Source organism: Stenella coeruleoalba, assembly GCF_951394435.1.
Source record: "Stenella coeruleoalba genome assembly, chromosome: 5".
NCBI lineage: Eukaryota > Metazoa > Chordata > Mammalia > Artiodactyla > Delphinidae > Stenella > Stenella coeruleoalba.
This window is the reverse complement of record NC_137150.1, coordinates 81221810-81234180: the sequence shown is the minus strand read 5'-3', so window position 1 is coordinate 81234180 and position 12371 is coordinate 81221810.

Genomic DNA, 12371 nt, shown 5'->3' with positions numbered 1-12371 from the left:
ACTTCAAATCACAACAGAAGATAATATACCATGTCATTAGCAGTTCCTATTCATCCAATTTTGTTGCTCTAACCATAAATACATGCAATACAAAACTAAACTTTAAATCTAGAATACGATACACACACATATACACACGCAGCTTCTTTTCTTCAAACCTACATTATTTGCTTGTTTGCTGTTTTGCTTGCATAATCAGTTAATTACCTTAGTTTCTACTCTACATCTTCTCTGGAACAAGGTGAGGTGTAAATAAATAATAACTTTATTTCTGTATCTCATTTTCTCCCTACACTCACAGCATTAACATAAAAAGTCTATCCACCCAGTGAAATATTTCATCAGAATGTGGACACCCTGTTTTATCAGAGGAAATTTTTTAGCCAAACTACCTTATGACCTTTTGTTGTTGAGTCACATATTAATAATATGAGAAGTTATAAGCAGAAAATTTGAATCAGTGGATAAAGAATGCCTAAAGCATCAGACTCAGGCTCAGTCTCACTACCTCAGGACTAAGTGTGAGGGAGGCAGTTTGTCTTCTGTGCTAATGCTTTTTTTTTTTTTTCAGTGCCCATTTCCCATCTTTATTTCCGCCTCATGTTTCAACACCTCCATATAACTAGCTAATCTGATAAATCCACTCCCTGTTCATGTGTTAATGGAAAAAGTCGAGAAAAGACCATTTTGGGGCTCTCTCTTTCTTTCTAGGTCCTCAGTGCCAAAAGATACGTTAACAGTGTTTGTTGTGGAGCCATCTTCTTCAATTCTGTGGTCTATGGAGAAGTGATGCTAAATGAAAACTTCCGGTCAAGAAGAGGGAAAAGGTGTCATAAATGGTAGCATCGGGGCCAGTCTTGTGTGAACAGTGTGTGTGTTTGTGCGTGTGTCTGGTGTGGTTGTTTCACCAAATCTCCGTGAGAATGTCAAACGTGACTAGTTTTATTTTATGTAGGATGTTCACAAACTCTGAATCATTACATTTAACTCAGTTGCTGAGAAGAGTAATTTATTTGCTTCATATGTCTTTAACCCATAAATAAAAAAGGGAATATTTTGCAATAAGGCATAAATAGCCCCCAATTTGTAAAATAATTCTTATAAATACCATCATAGAAGTTGTTTACTTGGAATGTGGCTCTAGAGTTTCCCAAAGAAGTAATTTTATAAGAACATAATTGGTAATAATTACTATTCATTGAGTTCCAACATATGCACAACATGTTATCTCTTTTGTCATAACAATCCTGAAGGAAATTATCTTCATGTTATGCATGAGAAAAGTTAACATTAAATAACTTACTCAAGGCTGCAGGACCAAAAACTGACAGGATCAGCATTTGAGAGGAAGCCTCCCAGGGCCTCGGATCTATGTTTTGTCCACCAAACCAGGGTCTTTTTTGGGGTTGCAGTTCTACCCCCAGAACATGAGTTAACCCCCTCATGTCACATCATCAAGTTACAATGTTGATGGATGCATAACCTCTAAAGCCAACTGTGTCATGTTTATTCTATATCAAACTCATTCTCAGTTCTAGTTTAAGAGACAGAAACAGATCTACCTTTGGTACAATCCTGGCCGCACTTAAGAGAATGAGGGGGACGGAAGAAAGCAAATGTGGAATTCCAGTAGAATAAAAAATGAGAAGAACGTCCTCAACTGTGATGCGAGGGGACCAGGCCACTGGAATGGCAGCTTTATGAACTAAGGGACTGTTCTGATTAAAGAGATCTTTGTAGGCAAATTGGCAATTAATGAATCAGAAACTGTTATATTTCCTACTGTAAAAGTGTACCAGATGACTTGCCACAAGCTTGAACTCACTATACTTGTTCATTCTGATCACTTCTCTGATTCAATAACAACTGTAATTCAACTCTACAAAGTGTTAGCTATTCAGCCTAATTTGCTTCCATCATAGAATCCTTTTCCTTAGGCCTGGGAAGGACTAGGAACTCTCTAGTACAATAGCTATCAAACTGGCATGAGTAAAACCCAGGAAAGAGGTAACTAAACCACCGTGTCTCCGTTTCCTCACTTGTAAAATATGTATAATAGAAGATATCCATAGGTATTGAGAAGTCAAGTAATTAACATAAAGTACTTGGAATAGTGCCAGGCACATAGAACGTTTGCTGTCATCACTACCAACATTATTGCTATTATTTTACAATGGAAAACTAAGAGCTGTATAGACCAAACGACTTACCTTTCCTAACTAAGAGCCCAGAGTAGAATGCAGATCACCTAACTCAAAGTCTAGTGCTCTTTTCATGGTACCAGTTGACCCCCAAACTGAAGTTAATGTGTTTCTTATTTTCTTAGCTTGTTTCTATCTACTCAATCACATGTACTTAACAGGATCTTTAAACCAACATTGCTGTGAGACAGATTATTGAACTAATTTAAGAAATTTAAACTAGCATACTTTATATCTCATAATATTTTAGGATCTTTTCATCCAACAGAGTAATCAAGACCTGCATCACTCAATAGAAACTATCATCCAGGACAGAAACCAATACCTTCTGTCTTTCCACCCACCTGCTTCCTCAAGCTATAAAAATTACAAATGGGGAATCTAGTCCACTGAACTCCTACAAACAATCATTTATTTATCCACCAAAGCAGAATATGGCAGGGGGAATTTGGGAGGAGTGAAATGAGGGTTGTCAGACTAACAGTGGCAAATGGGATGCAATTGTTCGCCAAAAGCTTGGAGCCAAGGGGTCTTCCCTTTTCCCCTCCCCTTAATCCCTACTGCTTCCACCCAGCCTGCACACAGAGAAGTTGGTTAACAGAGGAAAGCCCTATGAATAAGCCATGACAGCCGTACATTCACAAACTGATGTCATTTCCCTAAATACTGTTTGTAAAATGGTAATTATCTGCCGAGCAATGACAGCTGGCACTTAGCATAGAGACACAGAGAGACAGAAAAAGAGAGAGTGAGAATAAAGGTTCTCTGCATAATTTACCAAAGGGCTAAAAGAGAGAAGGAAACATAATCAGAAAATAAAATGATTACCAGTGTGTGATGGGGTAAAAATTGCTCTGGGCACTTTTTCCTCAGAGAACACAAGATTGAATTGGAAGAATGAAGCTAGAGCTTCATTATACACACTGGAAAGGAGGAGGTTGTATTAAGTAAGGCCGTGTTAGAAAGGAGAAATACCCGCAGGGTCCTGCCTGTGACAAAATAGCATGCAAACCTTGTGGACACCCAGCCTGTCAAACAGGGAGCCCACCACGACTGAATAATACACCCAAGATTATTGCCCCCAGTTCATTTGGGTCTGAGAAATAAGGTAGTAGCCTCTTGCCCCCTTCCCTGTTGCTTATTGTGATAGTTTCTGTGTCAACTTGGCTAGGCTATAGTACTCAGTTATTCAATCAAACAGTATTCTAGGTGTTGCTGGGAAGGCATTTTGTAGATGTGATCAATATCTACAATCATTCGGCTTTATACAGAGGAGATTATCCTGGATAATCTAGGTGGGTCTGACCCATGCAGTTGAAGGCCTTAAGAACAGAACTGAGGTTTCCCTGAGGAAGAAGAAATTCCCTATGGACTACAGTATCAGCTCCTGAACAAGAGTTTTCAAACTGCCCTTCCCAATTGCCTGCCCTATGGATTTTAGACTTGCCCAGACAGCTCACATCATCGCATTATAATTCCTTGCAATTAATCAATCTTTCTCTTTCTCTCTTCCCTCTCTCATTCTCTCTTCTGTCTCCGTCTTACACACACACACACCTTACTGGTTCTGGTTTCTCTGGTGGAACTCTGACTGATACACTTACCAAGTACACATGCAGTGATTTGCTTAGCCAAGTGGACATGTTAACAGGTTGAACTGTGTCCCCCCAAAATTCGTATATTGAAGTTCTAACACACAAAACCTCAGAATGTGATCTCATTTGGAAATAGGGTCATTACAGACATAATTAGTTAAGATGAGGTCACTGGGGTGGGCCCTAATCTGACTGTTGTCTTATAAAAAGGGGAAGTTTGGACACAGTCCTCCACATAGGGAGAAGACCATGTGAAGATGAAAGGAGAGATCAGTGATGCTTTCACAAGCCAAGGAATGCCAAAGACAGCCAGCAAACCTCCAGAAGGTGGGTGAGAGGCATGGGACAGCTTCTCCCTCAGAGCCCTCAGAAGGAAGCAACCCTGCTGACACCCTGATCTTGGACTTTTAGCCTCTAGAATCTGTGAGACAATAAATTGGTATTGTTTAAGCCACTCATTTTGTTGTACTTTCTTAGAGCAGCCCTAGAAAACTAATACAAGGCATTACCAGGAAAGCTAAGGCAATTGAATTGGGGAAAGTTAAGAAAAGGACAAAGTGGATTCTAAGAATTTCAGAGTTTCATTTCCTTAATGTCTTTGAAATACAAACTAACCCCTTTTTATACTTAACTATTTTACTGCCAGTATCTACTCAGGACAAGACTTGGCTAATGAAACTAATAGTTACAGAGATGCACAAGTGTTCCAGAAATTTCTGAAGGTAGTCCTTCTGTTCATTCCTTGATTCTACTCTCCTTTTGGATACCAGATCCTATGGAACCATCTATGACCATTCGTCCCTTTGTGTGTGACCTCGTGGAGTATAGCTCTACTATCATTCTCTTGTAGGAAAGGCTACCTGTAACCACCCAGTGCCCTTTCCCCTTTTCTAGCAAGTGAAGTTAATAGAGATTCTATAAAAGGAAAGCAATAATTGTGTCCAAGGGTTCCACAAATAGGCTACAATATGGCAGAACTAGAACCCAAGTCTTTGACACTCCATTCAGTGACCCAAGTCTTTGACACTCCATTCAGTGACCCAAGTCTTTGACACTCCATTCAGTGACCCAAGTCTTTGACACTCCATTCAGTGACCTTTCCAAGGCATTATTTCTATCCATTTACTGGGTAGGCAGTTCTAATAACTCCTCTCAAATTGTCATAACATATCAGGAACATTTACAATAAGACTTTCTTATCTTACGTGCATTTTCCCCAATGCCCAGGAATGTGGCTTTGGGTAAGTCACTCATCTTTTTTTTTTTTCTTTTTTTGCGGTACACGGGCCTCTCATTGTTGTGGCCTCTCCCGTTGCGGAGCACAGGCTCCGGACGCGCAGGCTCAGCGGCCATAGCTCACGGACCCAGCCGCTCCGCGGCATGTGAAATCTTCCCGGACCGGGGCACGAACCCATGTCCCCTGCATCGGCAGGCGGACTTTCAACCACTGTGCCACCAGGGAAGCCCTCACTCATCTTTTTAGATATGTTTCCTCATCTATAAAATAAAGGAAAAATACACTGGATAATCTACTTCTGACATTCCATAATAATAGAGTCAGCATCAGCATAGTGGAAAGACCTCGATTTGAGTCCAGCTATTGTCAATTTCTATGTAATAGTGGCCAAGTTATTAGGTTTAGTGAACTTTGTTTCTTCATTTGTAAAATGGGCATTGGGATAATATCTCTTTCATTGGACCATTATAAGGATGAAATGAGATAACACATGTGGGAACATGTTATAAACTCTAAAGTGTTTTAAAGAAGATAAAAGTAAAGAAGGTAACATTCTATAATCTTACAACCTCCTCTCCCATCCAACATTGTCGAGGGTAAGTGTTGCAGAATGCCCTGTCAGGTTTCACCAGACTTGTTCAGAAAGTCATATTTTATCTGAAAGTACTAGTTCAACATGTTTTTACAAGCTTCAGAGTCTGATCTAGCATAAAAATTAAGTATATCAAGAGCACTTTTTCAGGACCTAGTAATTAATGGATAAATTTGGGTATCACCATTATGTGATCCAAAGCACTTATCACACTATTGTCATTACTTGCTTATCTGGTTCCTTATCTACAGTGTCAGCACTTATGACAACAAGGACTACCTTTTGCTCAGCCCTATACCCTAGCATCCATCTGTCTTTTGAATGAATGAATATCTGAATAAATACTACAGTCTTGTTCAGTTGCATCCTGACAATAATAACTTCAAATTAAAAGTTTAAGGTCAAAAAAAAAAAAAGGTTGGCTTAAGGTATCATTTAAATGTGGTAAGTATAATACACATTTTAAACAAGTCCACTAAAAACAGTTGACTATTACAAGTGAAATTTCTTAAGCCCATGGACGTTTACTTACTACCAGTCTATTAACTCACATAATTCCCTCATGTCTAATAGAACCCATGGATTATAAAGTAATTTACAAACATCAACTTTCTGGGCTGTGAAAGCTTTTGAAATTATAAGGAAGCAACAGTTGTGCCAAAATTGTGTGGTGTAAAGATGTCACAGTTTGAAGTACAGATTTCAAAATGTAAATGGGGTCATCAGAATAAGATTACAGATTTCACGAGCTCTGAGAAACATAGCTTATTTAACAGTGACTCAATGACTTCACAGCCAAAGTGAGCTAAAACACTTCAGATCCTGAACAAATATGCTCATTAAATTTATAAAGCAGGATTTCAAAATGTCCAGCATGTTTTCAAAGGGGTGACAGAACACGTTATTTCATAGTTTTTCTTAATTAATTAATTTATTTATTTTTGGCTGCGTTGGGTCTTTGTTGCTGCGCACGGGTTTTCTCTAGTTGCAGTGAGCGGGGGGCTACTCTTTGTTGTGGTGTGCGGGCTCCTCATCGCGGTGGCTTCCCTTGTTGCGGAGCATGGGCTCTAGGCATGTGGGCTCAGTAGCTGTGCCTCATGGGCTCTAGAGCGCAGGCTCGGTAGTTGTGGCGCATGGGCTTAGTGGCTCTGTGGCACGTAGGATCTTCCCGGACCAGGGCTCGAACCCGTGTCCCCTGCACTGGCAGGTGGATTCTTAACCACTGCACCACAACACGCTATTTTAAAGAATGCTTAGAGTAGTCCAGTTTTTCTAAAATTTAGTCATCTTTTTTCACAATTTTTGCCATATTTGCATACCATCTGCACTACTACTTAAATAATATTTTTTAAAATACATACTTTTTACTTTAACTATATTTATTTTAATTGGAAAATTATATTATTATTATACATGGAAGATAAATATCACTTGTTATAAACAAACATGAAAATACTGCAAAAACAAAATAATGATATTCTCATCTGCTTAGATTCTGTTGAAAGATCTGGGCCTAAGGCCTGTGCTGCATCTGTTGCTGTTTTATTTTTTTAAAGGAGAAGTTACCAAGTGTTTATAAAGGCCTTAAAGCCTTATTAGCCTTATTAAACCAAGACTCCTCTTTGTATAATCAAACAGTTGGAGAGAGATGGAAAGAGAATAACTCTCTTCCACCATGTGATCTGGGGCTATTGAGACAGTACTCTACCGTCTCATATTATTTTACATACCACTTTAGGAAAAAACTAAAGTAACACATTGCAATGGACTGAGTGTTTATGTCCCCTCAACACTCAGATAATGAAACCTAATCCCCAATATGATGGTACTAGGAGGTTGGGTCTTCGGGAGATGATTAGGTCATGGGGGTGGAGACCTCACAAATGAGATTAGTGTCCTTATAAAAAAAAGACCGGACTTCCCTGGTGGCGCAGTGGTTGAGAGCCTGCCTGCCGATGCAGGGGACATGGGTTCGTGCCCCAGTCTGGCAAGATCCCACATGCCGCTGAGCGCCTGGGCCCGTGAGCCATGGTCGCTAAGCCTGCGCGTCCAGAGCCTGTGCTCCTTAACGGGAGAGGTCACAGCAGTGAAAGGCCTGCGTACCGCAAAAAAAGCCCAAAAAAGACCACAGAGAGCTTCCTCACCCCTTCTGCCACGTGAAGACACGGAAAGGAAATGGACATCTATGAACCAGGAAGTGAGCCCACATCAGATGGTGAATCTGGCAGCACTCTGATCTTGGACTTCCAGTCTCCAGGACTGTGAGAAATACATGCTTGTTTATTAAGCCACAGAGTCTATGGTCCTTTTGTTATAGCAGCCCAAATGGACTACAATACTGTTTGGAATTTTTATATATTCAAGTATACGTGTACTTAAAATATTTACTCATTATATTGAATGTACAGGATGTAAGCTGGATAGACAGGCAGATTTTTCATACCTACAAACAAAAGCAGGATAATGACTAGTAAAGAAGCGTTTAGAAGAAGAAAGTCACATCAGAGCAGAAAAACGCTGGAAGCCATCTGTTTTAAATGTGGGCAAACTAAGGCCTAAAATTGTTGTGTCTTATTGATGACCACAGAGCTCAGAAGTGACTCAAGCACAGTGAGAACCCAACTGGTTCTCAATGCTGGTCCAGTTGACTTCACCAAGATGATCCTGTTTTATCCACTTATGATGGAAACAATTTCATGTGATTTTATACCTTGATTATCTATGTGAGAGTAGGAAAATTCTTAAAACAGAGGCCCTATGGAGGAAACAAAAATCAAAACAAATGTGTAAAATCTAAAAACACTGCATTGTAATTAGGGTCTTAGTAATAGCTTACTTAGTCAATGCCAGCTGATTATCCTAGATAAAAAATATAGGTCCCAAATTATTTTTTAAAGATTCTCCTGATCCTCCTAGTGAATGGCTGATTACTTGGACACAAGTAAGTCATAACTTTTAGCCATTTTTTGCAGGATATCTTTTTTTTTTTTTTTTTTGCGGTACGCAGGCCTCTCGCTGTTGTGGCCTCTCCCGTTGCAGAGCACAGGCTCAGGACGCGCAGGCTCAGCAGCCATGGCTCACGGGCCCAGCTGCTCCGTGGCATGAGGGATCCTCCCGGACCGGGGCACGAACCCGTGTCCCCTGTATCGGCAGGCAGACTCCCAACCACTGCGCCATCAGGGAAACCCGCAGGATATCTTTTTTAAAGTATTATGTGTCATCTGACTTATTGTACTAATATATTTCCCAAGTTTTTTTTTTTTTAATGTATGTCAACACTTTATTAGATTTCTTCACCAGATACATACTTCTGATGGGATATTTTTCCTCATTTGAATTGCTTTATTCTGCCACTGTTTAGCTTCCATGTTTTTATTTTTTAAAAGTAGTTTTATATTTTGTTTTTCCAGCTGCTCCTCTTCCCATCCTCTTTCCTATTTATTCTTCTTCTTCTTTAGTACCACCAGAGATCATTGCTTTAAGGATGTTTACCAGGGTTTTTCATTTCCTTCTCAATCTCTTGTGTATTTTTGGAAGGAGACATGAAAAGTCCTGGCATTCTGACTGGGACGTCATTGCTGGTCTATCTATGTAATTGACACCAGCCAGCACTGTGATTTCCATTGCCTCCTGTACTGAGGCAGGAACTGAGGACTTTTATGGTCACTTATAGTTAAAGGCGGTTGTAACTGTAAAGCGTTTTGCTAATACAGAGTACTACAGAAACATCTCTGAGAGTAATGATTACTGACAGTGGTGACTGTCCATGATTATCTCTTTATTCCTGGATATTTCTCATGCAAGTTATACTTTAGCTGACACTTCCTCCCCTCACCCACCCCAAGTCCAGTGGATCTAAAGAAAAAAGAGAATAAGTCTATTTCTAGTAGTTCTAACTAAACAAATGATGATTTTCTATGTCCAATTAGTTGATTTATAGAGCATCATACCTTAATAAACTGGCTCTGTTTTTCTATTTTTTATTTTAAATTTGAATAAGGCAGGCTTATTATATGACTACAAATGCATTTGTGTTCTCTCCTGTGGGAGCACAATTTACACAATTTATGCTCTCATCCTAAAAATCACAGTTCTAGTTCAGCTGCAAACTGTGATGTATGAAAAGAGTATATAATATCAAATATCATGTCCCTTAGCCAAGTTACCAATCAAACTCTTATAACAGCATAGTTTATAACAATGATAGAAATGTTAAATACAAGGCACTAGATTATCTTTATGCCAGAGGAGAGACAGTGGTTAAAGTATGGAAAAAACATTCTAATTTAACCTCATTCACTATGTTGCTATGTGAATTGAGAGAATTACTTAGAAACTCTGTTCCTCTACATCTATATTCTTCAATGTCAGAGAATACTTACTAACTCAAGGCATCTATGTGCACATGTGCCTGTATATATGTTTAATTAATATGTGGAAAATATATATAACAAATACAAGTTAATATTTCTATCACTACTGTTTGGGGTGAAAATGACCACTAACTATACAATGTTCTGAATTACACATTGTATTTTTCATCAAAAGCTTACTGAACTCCAGGGTTAAAAAACTGCACAATTATCTGTAGAGAATGGCTAGAATTTAGGATTCCAACAAGCTCTTATCATGTTTAAACAAAAACACTGATTTAATATTCCATGTTTTGATGTCAGAAGTGAATTACAGAATGGAATCACGGTTTTATATAAGTAATGGTATACTTTGATCACAAAATAATATTTACTCTCTCATATTAAACAAGGAGTAGGATATCACAGGGGATCAATAAAATAATTATTATCATTTATAATGAAATAAAAACCATAAATTAAATAGATACACTCCTTCAGGCTAGGGGAATTTAGGCTGGACCTAAAACTATACTAAAAATATAAAACTTCCAGTAAAACCCACAATTATATTCTATAGAATATAAAATTTCATACTTTGGAAAATCATTGTAAATATATTATTCAGATATTTACTAAAGCGCTAATTAAATTTCTGCTACATGCATAAATTTAGAGCTCACATAAGCCATATATGGCAGTTTACTTAGCAAATATTAGTTATTTGCATTTTAGTTCTCAGGTGCTGTTTTAGAAAGCTATGCCTATATTCACTACTCCCATACCATATCACCTCTTAGGTCAAGACTTACTGAGCATCTCTGGTCTTGCTCTTTTGTTTGTTTATGTTACAGTTTTCTAATCAGAGTGCATAACATAAGAATTATTTATGTATGAACTGAGAGAAAGGGAAAAAAGGGCTCAGTTCACGAGGTTGAGTTTTAGGGATTCATTTAGTCATCTAGACATATATTTTGTAAGTTCCTACTAATAACCAGATATTGTACAAGGCACTCAGCTTTCAGTGTTGCTACTGAAAGACAGAGACCTTGTTCTTAAAGAGTTTACAGTCCAGTGGAAGAGACAGATGATAAACAGGTAATCCAATCAATAAATATTGAACTTCATCATTGAAAGGTACAATGAAGGTGAAATTTTTGTGCTGTGTTAATAAAAAGGACACAGCCGGGCTTCCCTGGTGGTGCAGTGGTTGAGAGTCTGCCTGCCGATGCAGGGGACACGGGTTCGTGCCCTGCTCCGGGAAGATCGCACATGCAGCGGAGCGGCTAGGCCCGTGAGCCATGGCAGCTGAGCCTGCGCATCTGGAGCCTGTGCTCCGCAACGGGAGAGGCCACAACAGTGAGGGGCCCGCGTACCGCAAAAAAAAAAAAAAAAAAAAAAAAAGGACACACCCAATGAGAGAGGTAAAAAAAGGATACTTTGAGAGAGTAATTTTAATCTGAATCTTAAATGATTATGAAGCAGACAGTATGCAAAGGCCACAAGAGAGCATTCCAGAAAAAAATAAGAAGCACATGTTAGACCCTAAGATGGGAAGGTCATGGTATGTCTGAAGGACTAAAGGTCAGGCAACGTGTGTGGCCCTTTGGCAGCAAATGGGGGAGCAGTTTTGAAAATGTTCGGATATAAAAGATCCAAATGATGAGGGATTTAGGCTATGGTCAAGAAGTTGAACTTTTTAGAGAGGACTGGGAAGCTCTTAAAGGGTTTTAAACAGAAGAATGGGTTAATAACTCTGATGTTTTACCAAAGGACTGACGACAGTTCAGTGAGGTGGATGCAGAGTAACCAGCAAACTGTCCAGGTTATGGTAAATAGTCAAGGCAGGAAGTGATCCATTCTCCATCTGGCTTTCAATTCTTTCCCTTTCTATCCAACCCTACTCTGCACCTTTAAAGATCCTTCTCCTTCTCTGAAGGCTTAGCCTAAAGGATCCTCTGGAACGTATTCAACTTGTAAGGTGTTTGAATCTACCCTTTGGGATAAGTAGGACTGTCGCCATGCTGTTAGCAGAGCGTTCAGGGTCAGGGGACCATTCTTAGGGGTCATGGTGAGAAGAGGGAGTGTCCTTTGTAAACAACATGGGAAACTGAAAGCTACTGAGGCTGCCAGCCAACATCTGCTGGGAAACAAAATCTGAGTACAAGAAAGACAAAGTCCAAACACCAATCTTAAGAGATCAGAGGTGTTGGTAATTAAATCTTATAAAAGCTACAATCAGAAATGTGCATTTCCCACTGCGTCTGCTTGCTGTGCCCACTGAAGGAGCTGGGTGGAATACGAAAGTGAATACCTTTAAGTGAATGTGTATAAACACCATGACAGAAAAAATAAACAAGGGATACGAGAATGCCATCTAAACCCTGTGTCCAA